At 42.9% G+C, this 15,808-nt stretch overlaps 1 protein-coding gene across 1 annotated transcript in view; it reads left to right on the top strand.

The window, feature by feature from the left end:
* The first annotated feature begins 821 nt into the window (after positions 1-821).
* Positions 822-15,808, top strand: part of trim2a (tripartite motif containing 2a) — a 100,362-nt gene continuing 85,375 nt past the window's right edge. The window contains 1 exon segment of the mRNA XM_080722285.1: positions 822-949. The gene's annotated coding sequence lies outside the window, so the exon portion shown is untranslated.

The raw sequence follows: 15,808 nt of genomic DNA on the forward strand, positions 1-15,808 counted from the left end.
GTGTTTCTTATCTGATGGACTGGACTGGTTTTGTTCCAGGTTTAGTCATGAATGGCATGGCAGTATTAATGGTTTAACGATGGTCTTAATAGTTAGATCTCGTGTACAGGTACATAAGAGTAAAACGTTATTTTGTATTTAAGTAATAATCATTAAAGAAAAGAAAAAAAGACAGTAGGCTAATTGTAATAAGGGAATAAAATAAAGCAACTTAACTTGTGTTTTATCGCTGCGATGTGAAACTTTAAAACATTTATTTTGAACATTCATGGCTTTCAGGTTAAACGTGAACTCTTCCCCCCCCCAAACTCAAACACCTTGTATCTCACTGAACATGAGTACAGTACAGGGTGGTCTGCGTAACCCCCTCCCCTCTTGTTTACCTTGCAGAATCTCTCTGTCTGTCTGTCTGTCTGTCTGTCTGTCTGTCTGTCTGTCTGTCTTTCTGTCACTTGTTTACATTTTAGAAGTGGCCAGATCTGATCTGAGCTGGCAGGGTCATCATTGTTCGCGGTGACATGGCATTTTTGTGTTGGCATGATAGTGTGTATACAAACAACACACGTGCACGCGCGCACACACACCCACACACAAGAGTGGACACCATTAGAGAAAAGAATAGACAATGGAGTGAGAGAGAGCGAGAGACACAGAGCGGGAGAGAGAGAGAAACAGAGAGACACACACACAGAGCGGGAGAGGGAGCGAGAGAGAGAGTGTGAAATGGGGACACAGAACTGGGCGGGAAAAACAGCTGAGGTCAGTTGTCTCTGGAAAGATACAGTATGAGAATGGAGAGAGAGCAGAGAGGGAAGCAGCCATGCTGGTGTCAGCCCAGTGCAGCCAGCATCATAATGGAACTATCTTCTACACCTTAGTGGAACTCAGCATCATAATGGAACTATCTTCTACACCTTAGTGGAACTCAGTCTGTCTGTGTGTCTCACTGGTGAGTAGCCTGCCCTACAGTATGGCTCTGATGTGCTCTGGTTCTAACGCAGGGTTTGTGCCGTGCGTGGCACCCTAGGGTGCCGTGACGCAGGTCCAGGGGTGCCGCAGAATACTTTTGATGATATTTGGAATAATTAATCTAAATCACTTCAGCTTAACCAGTTAGATTCACTATACTTAGTATAACCGATCTGATTTTTGGAGCTGTGTGGAACACAGGCTCCCCTATACGTGGCTGTGTGTGTCTGTGTGTCTGTGTGTCTGTGTGTCTGTATGTAGCATGACTTCGGCACGCTACTAGTCCCACAGTTTTGCCACCACACACTCGCGCCATATGTCAAATCGACCGGCTTACTCGGGAATAGTGGGCTAGTAACTTGCTAAGAGAAAGGTTCAATAGTTTAATTGATATTAATTTATTAGTGAATTAATTTTCCCCATTGACTTATAATGGGAATCGCAAAAACTCACATTCAATTATTTGTCTCTCGCAAACCATAGGGGCTAGAGTTTCAAGACTTGGAGAGGAGGTTCATAATGATTTCAAGGATTAAATAAAAAATAATTGTGTCATTTGGCCGCATGGTGGCGCCATAACACCCCACTTTACGTTTTGGCCTGTAACTCTTGAACCGTAGGTCGGAAAATTAAAAATATTTTTTCCCTGGATTCCTTGGGTCATGACGCATCTCCCCATATAGGCCACGCCCATTTGCGCCATGATAGATTTTCCGCCATCTTGAATTTTCTCCAAAACACACTTTTTGCTCCTTTTCCTACATATTTTCTTCAAATGTCACAAAAATCGGTACACATGATCCACACACACACACACACACACACACACACACACACACACACACACACACACACACACACACACACACACACACACACACACACACACACACACACACAGCTCCACTTCACACGGGTGTGATTTTTTGTATCACGTGACGTGTTGTGAGCTTGTTGTGCTGTTGTTTTTGGTGAATGTTCCACCCAGAATAAGGATGCTGGGTGGAACAAATGTAAGCTACTGTAAAGTATAATTCAAGTCCATGTTGATGGAAAAAGTTATTTCCAGGCGTGACCTGAGCCAAAGAAGTTGAAGAAACACTGTTTTAACGGATACAGGAAGAGTTGCCACCTAAACATCGTGGACAACCCGATGTTAAATTGCCAATTTGTTTTCCAAAATGTAAAGAATTTGGAAAATTGTCTCAAATAATGTAAAGTATATGTGATTCAAACATGCACAGTGCATCATTGTCAGACCAAAATGTACCCTTCCACTTCTTGTGTATGATGACCATAATGAGTGTGGATCTTCATGTTCAGATATCGCTATACGCAGGAAGTAGGGATGGGACGATACTCGCTATTATCGTTTGTCGTGATAAAAAGTTTTGCCAGAAATTTGCCCAAAAAATAGCCGATATGCTATTTTTCGCCAAATGTTCCGCCCCAGGATAATGGATGCTGGGGTTATTTTGATTATCGCGACAAAATATGGTAAATCGCAATTTCTTTGGTCACAGCAATCGTGACATGGAATGTTCATAATATGAACCATATTATGGTCCCATCCCATCCCTAGCAGGAAGATGACCTTTTTTTGTGGTGGAATGTGTAGAAATGCATCTCCATTGTTTGTTGAGCAGTGAGTTGTTTTGCAGTGTGGTCAGAGGTCTGGAATGATTAATTCATATCATGTGTTGGTGGGTTTGCATGCATGTTTACTGTTGTGTTGGTATAGTATCCATGACCTGATTGACAGTGGTAGGAGGTAACAAAGTACATTTACTTGAGTACAAATACCTAAGTAAATGTCTGAAATGTGTCTGTACTTGAGTATTTGTATTTTTGAATACTTACTAAGCCAGTCATTTGAGGAGACTCTTTGCAGGCCCATTGTTTTCGGAAGGAGGTCTCCATCCGGAATCAATGGGGGTACATTTATTATAATGAAGATTATTGGCTTAGGAATGCAAAAAAAAACAAAAAAAACAAAATACTTTTGCCCTACTCATATCTCTGCCACCGTTGCCCCTATCCATGCCAAACCGTTCTTTTGAGTACTTTTCATTGGCATGTTGACAGTGTTGTGTTACATTATTAGACCAACCATGAGCTCAACAACAGAACGGTGTGTAATGACTTAATTACATGGGTGTGTATGTGATAGGTTACACTACCAGGGCGTTGTTTGTGTGTGTGTGTGTGTGTGTGTGTGTGTGCGCGTGTGCGTGTGCGTGTGTGTGTGTGTGTGTGTGTGTGTGTGTGTGTGTGTGTGTGTGTGTGAGCAGATGAATGCATGGACAGGATGTTTATAATCTGATCTTTTCACACCCAGTATTATTGATATGGAGGACATCGTGTTTTTCAGAAGAACAACAATTGTGTGTGTGTGTGTGTGTGTGCGTGCGTGCACATGCATGCACTGTGCATGTGACATCATTGTTGATTTTTGGTGTGTGTGTGTGTGTGTGTGTGTGTGCGTGCGCGTGCGTGCGTGTTTTGGAGATGTGTCCTCATGTTGCACTGTGTAGAAGGGTGTTCAGCTGCTATACAACTTTGTTCCACAGTTCTGCTGTTTACTGACCCCAAAACACGGTATTTACAGGCAGGGCTTTTTAAATGGCTTGGTTTTGCTGCTCAGGTTTCTGAACTCTCTGCCGTGCTACAGTATGCTGTTGTTGTTCAAAGCTGGAAGTACTCAAGACTTTTTATGTAAAAAGTAGCAATACCACACTGTAGAACAGGGGTTTTCAAAGTGGGTGATGGGGCACCGCGAGATAATTTTGATGATATATGGAATTTATTTGGACACTTAAACTTTAAACTTGAAGTACAAAGTTATTTTCAGTCAGTTCTAACCAAAATGGCTATTATCTCAAGTTTTCCTTGCAACATAATCACTAAAATATGCTATAAATATAAGGTCCTGGGAGTAAAAATTATGAATATAATGTAAGGGTGCCTCGGGTGAAAAAAATATTTATAGGGGTGCCCTGAGCCAAAAAGGTTTGGGAACCCCTGCTGTAGAATACTCTGTTACAAGTAAAAGTCCTGCATTCATTGTTTGAGTGAACGTTGCACATGCATTGCCACTGAAATATACTTAAAAGTGAAAGTACTCATCATTATTCATTATGCAGAATGTCCCATTTCACAAGTCTTTGGGCAACATCTTTAACATAAATAGCAGATCTACAAGCTCACAATGAGCTACTGTAGCTTGTCCTAGTAAAGCTACATTCACAAGCTGCAGACATACAGTAGATAGGTGTAGTGATCATAGGTAAGTTTATGGAAAACTTTTATTTTTACATCAATTATGCCTTTCCCTATAAGTACCTATGATCACTATATCAAAGGACATCAAAAATGTATGACAGCAATTATGCAAATGTCATTTTTACCTCTATTACCTCTATTGCCATGTTGTGTGCGTGCGTGCGTGCGTGTGCGTGTGTGTGTGTGTGTGTGTGTGTGTGTGTGTGTGTGTGTGTGTGTGTGTGTGTGTGTGTTGTGTGTCCCTTCCCTTCCCCATTTTACTCCAGTACAATTATTTGAAAACCTTAGTTAGTTAGCCTACTTTAGTTAGTAGTTACTTTTTAGATTTTGATTACTATTACAAAAAACTTCAGCCCTATATACTGTACAATTTGGACATGAGCTTGTAGATCAGCTATTTTCAAAAGATGTCTACGGTATACATGATGAAACAGGACATTCCGTATAATGAGTACTTTCTACTTTTGGTAATTTAAGTACCGGTACACTAGCCCTTCCCTGTTCGAACATAATATGTGCTCCGAATTTACTGCAGAGTTTGGGTTATGTGGTGTGCACAGTATATGAGGGATTACATGTAGGATCTCAGAAGTAATGTTGGAGAACCCAGACATATCAGTGATGACAGTCATCTCCAAATGTGGGCACTGTTTGACGCATGCGCAGTACAGGTGGCGCTATCAGTGATGATGTCAGTTAACTCCAAATGTGGGCACTGTTTAGCATCAGTTGTGTCAGGTATATCGGACAGACAGACATTCAGTCGTTTATTAGTAGGATTTTTAAGTTATTTTACTTATAACAGCGTATTTCAGCATGCTTTTCCCACCACTGTTAACAGTCAGTATTCTGTGCGTTGTGTCTGTTCTTTGGGAGGGTCATTCAACGGTCAACACAGCTCTCCTTCACACTCTGTGAAGAAACCATGCCTCTCTGACTATAGAGGAGATGCTTCTTTTAAACCATGTCTCTGACTATAGAGGAGATGAATTCTTCTTTTAAACCATGTCTCTGACTATAGAGGAGATGAATTCTTCTTTTAAACCATGTCTCTGACTATAGAGGAGATGAATTCTTCTTTTAAACCATGTCTCAGACTATAGAGGAGATGTATTCTTCTTTTAAACCATGTCTCTGACTATAGAGGAGATGAATTCTTCTTTTAAACCATGTCTCTGACTATAGAGGAGATGGATTCTTCTTTTAAACCATGTCTCTGACTATAGAGGAGATGAATTCTTCTTTTAAACCATGTCTCTGACTATAGAGGAGATGGATTCTTCTTTTAAACCATGTCTCTGAATATAGAGGAGATGGATTCTTCTTTTCATGTCTCCTTGCAGAGGCCTGCGGCGTTGGTTGGTTCACACAATGTGACTGGATGCAGAAACATAAAGGCTTCATTCAGGACGGTTCAGCTTAATGTTTCTCCTCTCCTTTCGTCTCACCCTGGGGTCCTCTGTCTGTGTGAGACGCAGAGAGTTTGAAGTAGATCGGTCCGTGCATATACATTAATGTCCCATATTTTGCTGACCAGAGCAATATGGGTCACTGTGTTATTTGGCCATTCAAAGTGTTAAAGGACAACTTCTTTTTTTTTTTTACAACAAGGGTTCATATTTTAGATTGTAATTAGAGGAAAGAAAAGATGATTGTTAAAATGTTTTCATTTACCTCTTTCTATTGGTTTAGCGATGTTAGTATTTTGATTTCAGTGGGTTGGGGGCAGGCGTACACGTGGCTAAATCTGTCTTTTTAGACACAATAAGCTGGCAATTCCTTTGTTGCTATTTACACCAGCACCTATAAGTCACATCTGCCCATGAAAGATTGCGGTTCATCTTGGGAATGGGCTTATTGTGTCTAAAAATAATATTTAGCCACTTGCATGCATGCCCCCAACCTGGGGGCAAAATAGTTAAAATCACTAAAACGATAGATAGAAGTAAATGAAAACATTTTAACACTCATCTTTTCTTTTCTCTAATGACTATCTAAAATATGATCCCTTGTTGTAAAAAAAACTAAGTTGTCCTTAAACACTGCTGCTGTGCTGCAACACTGCCGGGGTTCCTCATATGAGTGCAAATTAGTTTTTGTGCGTGTGACATTTCTCATGACAGTCTCCTGGCCTGAACAGTGTTTTTGTGGGGATTGTTGCCCCCTTAGGCCCTCCTTATTGGGGCCCTTGTGGGGGTCCTAGTGTGTGTCGCTGTTCTCAAGGCAGGCTCCTGAACAGTGTTTGTGTCAAGTTTAGTTAGGATTGGAGCAATGGCGAGCCTGTGGGTTCCACACATGATCCCTTGTTGTGACTGTTTTTGTGGCTGACTCCTGCAGTGTTTATGCCCGGTTTGATGCGGTTTGGAGCAACGGTGTCTCGGTGCCTCGCAATTCCGGATGTTATACGTTTGTGCCGTCCACCCATCCATCCACCCTCTAGAGCAGGGATGGGCAACTTTGATGATGGTGAGGGCCACTATATTTCCACCTTCACTCCAGAGGGCCACATTGCATATTTCTACGTCATTCTAGTATTGCATACAATAGAAGCAAAAACAATAGAAGTAAAAATAGCAGATCTACAAGCTCAAAACGCATCGCAGCGCGATGCGTTTTGAGCTTGTAGATCGTCTATTTTTGCTTCTTTTGAATTGGAATCCTGAATTATTTTTTGTTATTTCTTTATTGGAATCCTGAAATGTAACATTTTGATTTAATTTCAAATGCATTTAGTTATATAGGCTACTCATGTTAACTTTATGAACCTAAATACAATTACATTGGACATAAAAGACATTTTAATACTACTATACTAGTCATTAAGCTAGTAATATAGACTGAAGGAATTAAAGCAGGTCATGTTTGGAATTGTAACAGCTGAAATCAATAATATATTCAGTATTCCGGTATTAACCTGCAGGCCGCATTAAGTGAAGGTGGGGGCCGCATGTGGCCCCCGGGCCGCCAGTTTACCCATGTATGCTGAGACAATTTTTCTCTAGGATTATCTATCATGTAAGCTGCTGTAACGCCGTGTAAAAATAAAAGGAGAATTGATCCCAGTGCATGACGGAGGATGATTTCACGATAAATGTAAATCTCCACATCTTTTTTTATCACGATAAACGATAATAGGGATTATCGTCCCATTCCTGATCTGCTATGTATGAAGCACAGGGCTTAAGATTTGTTTTTTAAACAAATCAAATGCTGATCCCTGCCGTCTCCCCCCCTCCTCCCTCTCTCTCTCTCTCTCTCTCTCTCTCTCTCTCTCTCTCTTCTCCTTTTATTTCACTCTCTCTCCCTCTCTTCTCCTCCTCCTCCCTCCCTTCTCTCACATGTTCTTTCTCTCTGTGTGTCTCCCCCCCCCCCTCTCTCTCTCTCTCTGTGTTCTGGTGTTCTCATCAATGCACATTCACACGTTCAGTGAGTCAGCAGGATGGGAACACACACACACACACACACACACACACACACACACACACACACACACACACACACACACACACACACATACTTACACACATACTCTCACACACACAGAGGGTACCAGCGAGCCATCGTTCTGTCCGTCAGCCAATAGCAGCTCGCCGTGCCGCACATGCTCCTAGTGCTGCAGTGAGACAGCACTTATACTGGGGGGGGGGGGGGGGGGGAGAGAGAGAGAGAGAGAGAGAGAGAGAGAGAGAGAGAGAGGGGTAGGGAGGGAGAGAGGGAGGGAGAGACATAGGAGATGGGAGGAGGGGAGGAGAGAGAGAAAAGATGCTGTAAGAATTGGCCCTGAGCTGCATTCCATCTGAGTTTGCCCGCCCTCTCTCTCTCTCTCTCTCTCTCTCTCTCTCTCTCTCTCTCTCTCTCTCTCTCTCTCTCCCTCCCTCTCTCTCTCTCTCCCTCTCTCTCTCTTTCTCTCTCTCCCTCTCTGTCTCGTGTCCCCCCCCCCACCACACACACACACACACACAAGTCCTGTCATCTGCTGTTTGTGTGTGAGTTTCAGCCCTGCAGGAAGCTCTTCCTCCGGCTCCACACTGACTTGTTGACCGTTGTGGGTGACTGCTTCTGTCCGTCTGTCTGTCTGTCCGTCAGTCAGTCCCTCGGTCAGACATCCTGCCAGTCAGTCAGTCAGTCAGCCTGTCATTCAGTCAGTCAGTCAGTCAGTCAGTCCGTCAGTCCGTCCGTCAGTCTATCCATCAGTCAGTCTCTCCTCATATGGAGGAAGTGTGCGTCTCGGATGCTGCGCCCCGGACCGCAGGAAGCCTGTTGATTGGTTCATAGATGTTCGTCTCTGCTGTGCTGTAAGTCACTTTGTGTACACGCCTCGTTCAGAGTCACACCTGACACTTCAGTGATGTCATGGTTTTATGGACAAGCTGCGTTGTGTGAGTCTTCTGGCTGCAGTTGGAGCCTTGTTGCTGCCAAAGTATACAACAGAACACAAATGTTTGTGTTATTTAGAGTAGACAGATCTTAGATTTATTGATTGCCTGGTATGTGGTATCCAATAGCTTCAAATGAGCAGAATGTTATTTACATAGCATGTTGTTTAGACCGATGTTAGGTTCATTGATTGTCTGGCATTGTGAGTATGTAGATCTGCTGTTTTCACATTTTCTGCCTCTGATATTTGACAATTTGGCCAATGTTTAATTTGTCATTTTAGAGGTATTAAAAAGTCCTTAAATTGTCACTTAAGAAATGTGCAGATACCCTCTATACACTTAAACTGTTGAGTGAGAAAACAATGTTGCACATTAGTTTAATCATCTGGGGACCCCCTCAAAATAATTTGGGGACCCCCCTGGCAGGTTGAGAACCACTGGTTTAGAGCAGACAGATGCTATTATATTATCGATTGCCTGGTATCCTATAATTTCAAATGAACCGAATATTATTTAGACAGTATAGTATGTTGTTTAGACCACGGGTCTTCATCTTTTTCAGGCCAAGGACCCCTTAGCTGAGACAGAGATGAAGCAGGGACCCCCAGTACATATTGTATAAAACTGTTTTGCAGATTAAAAATGTTCATAGCTTTCTTAGACTGCTTACACTTGTTTGGCAGCACTATCATCAGTCTATGTTGAAGACCCCTGGTTTAGACAGATGCTATAGGTTCATTGTTTATCTGGAATCTGAGTTTCTTTGAGGCACTATACAGTACATTGTTCGTTCTCTATTTATGTGATTATTTACCTTGTTTTGTTGGTTATAGAGTTCATGCTTTCTCTGCTTGTAAGTCTCTCTGGATATCAAAGACCGTCTGCAAGAAGAAAAAGCCTAAATTGTTCATTGTAAAATGATGAAAACCAAAGGCTTGGATAAGTGGTGGCATTGTAAATGATGTCACACTGTCCTTGTCACTGTGGTGCGGAGGCTTGGCTGTTCCGCTGTGTTTAGCAGATTACTGAGGCTTGGTGTCAGCTGGACTCTGCTCTCTGCTGTGCTTACTGAGGCTTGGTGTCAGCTGGACTCTCTGCTCTCTGCTGTGCTTACATAACAGAGGATGGAAGAAGGAGTCCCTGGCAGCGTTTAGCTGCACTGCTGCCCCAATCCCAACCTCTGGTCCGGGGACCACTGAGGGGACCAAATGGATCTACTTACAGTTCCTGAACTCCTGATGTAACTCTGTGTTCAAAATGCAACCACAAATTTGGACCCTTATTATAGGTCTGTAACTCTCTCTTTTTTTAACCTCTATTTAACCTATTGAGACCATAGACTGTATAAAAGATATGCACATAGCGAAGTCATTGGTTTCTATGCAGCGCAAATGACACAATATGGGTCCTTGGCATGGGTGTTGCCATGTAAAGGCACCAGAGGAGGCTATTGGCTGCCAACGGTCACATGTAACCGCAGAGATACATGGGAGAATGTGGTCGGAGCCTCCCGAAATACAGCACACGAAGAAGAACACAGCCGGCTGGTATTCGTTTTTTACTGTGCGGGCTGGGCATCTAATGTTGCAGGACACTATAGTAGCCTACAAATCTATATATATATATCTGTCTGTCTGTCTGTACACTCAGAGTTAGTGGCGGCAGTGGCTCAGGGGTAGAGTGGCCACTTGGCAGCAGTGAGATTTCCAGTTCGATCCCCCAGAGATAAGGGCCCTACGGACGGGCAGCGGTTGCAGTGGGGGCTCCCTTTCACAAAGATGACCACAATCCAGCTCTCACCGCCCACGCTTGCATGCACGAACGAGTACGCGCACGGTTATTTCACGGGACCGCGCCCGCCCGCCTCGCCACCCCTAAACTTCTCCGTGCGGCCAAAATAACCGCCCGTCTCTCGTTGAAAATGAATTACTAGGACGCGGTGACCACGTACCATCCAGAACCCCCTTTAGTGTCAAAGTGTCCTTGAGCAAGACACTGAACCCCTAGTTGCTCCCCATGAGCAGGTTGGTGCCTTGCATGGTTTCCTCTGCCATGCATGTGTGTGTGAATGGGTGAATGTAATGCACAGTCATTGGATAAATGCACCATTTACCAATTGTATTTACCATTGAAATAAGCTCTGGGGATCTCACAGTGTTCATTGGGGGTCCCTCGGCCTGGAGACCAAAATGAGACCAAAAGGTGGGTCTGTGGGGGCGTTTAATGCATATCAAACTGGGGGTCCTTGAAAGGACAGAGGTTGAGAGACACGTGTCTGTGTGGCTGACTGGGGGCCTCCAGTCAGACCATCTGGTCTGATCTCTGATGTGACATCAGACGGCTGGTGTTGACCTGTGGTTGTTGTGTCTGTGTGAGGGATTTATGAAGCCCTGCTCTGATGATCTGTTATGTCATTCATGCTCTGAGTGTCTGTCTGACTACACTGCAGCACTCTGACTCATGACTGATTCAAGTGGTCGCTTAACTGTAGGGGGTGTGTGTGTGCCCGCGCGCGCACGTGTGTGTGCATGCGCGCGCGTGTGTGTGTGGGTGCGTGTGCATGTGGAGGGGGCAGGCACGTTTCTGTGTGTTTATTGTATTGTGCTCATTCATGTGTTTGTTCATGTCTGTGTGTATGTGCGTGCTTATTCTACTTATATGAATTAACTAGAAAGCTGCAATTCTGCATGGGACTATATAACGTTTCTCTTTGCAAAATGCACCCATGCGTGTCCCGATTAAACCGTTCAATTTGACATAATGGCCCAAGTGCATTCCACCAAAACTGGAAAACTGGGTGCGGCAAAATATTTTTTATCTAGAAAGATGGATTTATGAATAATTGTGTGACATAAACTGATTGATAGGTTTGATTGTAAAGGCTACTGTAACTTGAGGAAGATGTTATAGTTTTGAATGAAAGGTTTAGAGTCTAATGACTGCTTTCATTACCCTTTCATTATTATCATGATTTGAGTTGCCTGCACACATGATATATCCTGAGTGTTACTGTAACTCTGAGAGAGAAAGGGATCGTTACAGGTCAGTAACTCAGAGATTACACTCTTGAATTACAGTAACAGTTTTGCAGTGTGACACTGATAACAACAACACTGTGATTACCTGCTGATATTGTCTTATCAAGTTTAAAAGCTAAGGGAAAAGTGTTTCTGGACAACATAGTGTCTCTGTTGGGTGGAAACCTCATATCTATGTCCAAAAACCTGATCAAGTCTGATCAAGTAGGGCCTTCATAAAGAAACACCAAACAGTTAAAACATGGAGATAGGAAATAGAGAAGGAGAAAGGGTGTAGAGACTGAGGACAGACCAAGAGACACAGAATTGATTGAGTGATTGATTGAATAGTTTAGTAGTCAGAAATGTAAACAGCACGGGGAAGGCCTACAGTCAGACATTGAGGCTTAAGAACGGGTACACATATTGTGTATCATTATTTTATGCTTTAACTATTGAAAAATAGCAGATATACAAGCTCACAGTGCGGCTGCGAGCTTGTAGATCTGCAAAAATTTGAAATTTGACCCGATTCTATAAGTGTCTTTTGAATCCTTTGAGGTTTTTTTTGAAAAACCTATGTTTCTATGTCAGCAATCTGGCCAGCCATCGTCAAAGAAAAGGACCTTTTCACTTAACTGGAGCTCAGTTAGTCTGTTCTTGAGAGACTACTATGTCAGTGGTTCTCAAACGTTTTCATGTGAAGGACCCCCAAAATGATTTTTTGAGAGTGTAGGTCTGTGGCCAAATACAGGCCACAGACCCACACTCTCAAAATATTTAGTTCCAGGGACCACCCAGAAGCAAAATTTGAGTTACAAACATTCGCTTTGAAAATACATATATTCAAAGATTTGCACACATTTTCACAATTTTTTTCAAAAATAGCAGATCTACAAGCTCGCAGCGCGGCACTCGGTGCCGCGCTGTGAGCTTGTATATCTGCTATTTTTCACTGGTTAAAGCATTCAATAATTCTAGGCCTTAAAGGATAACACAAAAAAATGTCCTGGGGACTGTGGTCCACTGTGGTCCAGAACGGGAGAGTGAGAGAGAGAGAGAACACAGCGATGAGGGGAGGAGGAGGAGAAGAGATAATTTCCCTGCGGTGGTTTTATCCTTGTTTCTCAGTTTGAATCAGAGACAATGAGAAGGCTGACATACATTCCCTTTTAAACACTCGGTTCTCCTCTCCTGGGAGTGGATCCTCTCTGACGCTCTGACACCACAGAAGATGCTGCTCACTGTATTGTAATGGAACCGTTTCATAAGCCTTTTAGTCAATGAATGGTCCTTTGTTTTACATTCATCCAAATGGTTCCATTTTATATGTACTATATATAGGCCTATGGCAGTGGCACGGTTCCTACAACAACAACACAAAGTAATTACGAGTAAAACTCCCTAAATCGGGAGATAAGCGACCGTCAGGTTATTTTTAAATAAAAAAAATATATTCACATTTTTCAGCACTTAAAAGAGTCAAACACCCCCCCTCCAAAACGCAAGAAAGAAGCTAAACAAATAGCACATCTACAAGCTCACATATGTTATCAGCTTGTAGATCTGCTATTTTCAAAAACATTTAAATAGGGCTTAAAGTAGTAGTAGGAGTAGTTCACCCCAAAATGACATTTTTACTATTGATGATTACTCACGCCATGGAGAATGGTTTTAGTTTTTTGTCGCATTCCTAAGCCAATAATTTGATCACAATAGAATAAATGTACTCCCATTGATTCCAGATGGGGACCCGAAAGCATATGGGTCCCCATCCGGAATCAATGGGGGTAAATTTACTACAATCAATGTTTTGTCTTTGGAATGCGACAAATACAAAAAAGTATCATTGAACTCAAGTCTCCATAAATCAAAAGGAAAAAGGCATTTTGGGGGTGAACTACTCCTTTAAGTGTTTAATTAAGTCTCAGTTGAATTGAATTTCATATTTACTGTATGTTTGTGAAGCTCTCAGGCAGAGCAGCAGTGGTTTATATCACAGGCGGTTCCTATGTGACCGTGTTGTATAACAAGAAATACTGTACATAATTTAGTTGGTGCTGAGTGGTGTTTCCCTGCAACATCTTTCACTGTGTCATGAAATATGGATCAGCTCTTCACTGCTTCACTGCTTCACTGTACCATACAGTACAGCCAACCACACCTTACACCAGGGCTTCACTGTACCATACAGCCAACCACACCTTACAACATCTCTCTGCCTGCCTGGGAAAATAGCTACATCTAATCTAACGATAAATTAGGGAAACCTACATCCGTCCGTCCGTCCGTCTGTCTGTCTGTCGAGACCACGCTTATGTCATCCAATGGGAAAACCCCTGAAATAACACAGAGTGACGTTATCAATGGGGGGATGGCGACACCATCATCACCATCAACAGTGAACTGGGACTGGTGATGGAATTAAATCTACAAACAGTTGATAGCCCACGATGTCTTGGGCAGTTTCCCCTCTCCCCTCTCCCAAAGTAAATTAATGTCCCTTCAGGGAAACTTATAAAGTCTACCTACTGTACCCTCTCCCTTCTACCATAGAGGGGAGAGGGGAAACTCCCCAAGATCTCCTTGGCCCATCCTGGATGTCTCTAAGGACCACTGGGCTGCCTCTACCCAGCTCAGAGAACCCTGTCCACTCCCTATCCAGCAGGCAGTAGAGTACTAGACAGTCCCATCCACATCATCATTTGTAGATCACATGCAGTAGATAGTACCATCTACATGATTTGTTGATCTAACATGACATTTTTACACACAGTGCGACAATCTAAAAACACCAACATTGATGAAAATCAATCTGTCTGTCTGTCTGTCTGTCTGTCTGTCTGTCTGTCTGCCCTGTCTGTCCATCTGTCTCTCTCTCTCTCTCTCTCTCTCTCTCTCTCTCTCTCTCTCTCTCTCTCTCTCTCTCTCTCTCTCTCTCTCTCTCCCCTGTCCGATCAAAGCCGGTCTGACGTCATTCACACCAGAAAGAAAGCGTTGCACTGAACAATGGGTGATTATAGCGCTGACGTCAGTGATCTGAGGTGTTTCATCTTCATCTACTAACCAACACAGTGGACAGATGGAGGGTTTAAAACCAGCAGGGAGCCTGTATGTGTCCAACAGCATGGTGCTGGCTGCTGCTGCAAGGCCCCCTCAGGCCAGCAGTGGCTCAGGGGTAGAGTTTCCGTTTTAGAACACGGAGGGTTCCAGAAGGGTTCCCTGTTCGATCCCGGGCTCCCCCAGAGTTAGTGTGGAAGAGTCCTTGAGCAAGACACTGAACCCCGAGTTGCTCCCGATGAGCAGGTTGGTGCCTTGCAGATCTACAAGATCTGCTATTTCCACTATGTTTGAAAAGTTGGAAATATACACGCAAAATATTAAGATGGAAACAATTATGATGATTATGACGATATTGCAAAAACTAATGGCAATTTTCTAAATGAGTTGTGATTAGACGATTATGTTGCGGCAGGCCTACAACTAACATTGATGTTCAATGTAAGCTATGTGAAGATATAAACGTCCTAACCATTTCCACTCCATGTTCTCTCTTCACACAATTGCTTGTAATGGAAAAAACAAATTATATCCGTCAGCCAGTTCAGTGTTCTTTTTAACCACAGGCTTTATATTTTCCTTTATATCATTCTCAATGGAACCAAATGGACGGGTCCATTAGGGTTTCATTTGTACACTCTCAGAGTTAAGTTAACCATTGTAAGAAGAGTATGTGTGGCAGGGACATGCTGGGCCCCTGATTCAGCCCGGGAAAAAGAGTTGGAGAGGCCCTCATTGCGCGCTATAGAGAGAGATTGATTGATTGATTGATTGAAGAATTTATTAGAAGTTTGCAATAGAAAAAAGTACAGTTTCATGACAGTACAAATCACTGGTACAAGGTCAACTAAAAGGAGATCCTAGAAAGCCGAGGCTTATTTCCACAGGAACCACACTTTAAGTATCTCATATAACATTGAAAGACAGACGGATAGAACATAGTACTTTATCTAGGATAATATCAGTTTCAAAAGCATAACATCAAAAACAAAAAAAGAGAAAAGGGGGGGGGGGGGGGGGGGAGCATGGGGGCTTAGTCTATTTACAAGTCACGGGTAGCAGCTGTCTGAAGGTGACTTTTCATACCAATTTTGAAGGAGG

Source organism: Nannobrachium achirus (genome assembly GCF_963921795.1).
Source record: "Nannobrachium achirus genome assembly, chromosome: 3".
NCBI lineage: Eukaryota > Metazoa > Chordata > Actinopteri > Myctophiformes > Myctophidae > Nannobrachium > Nannobrachium achirus.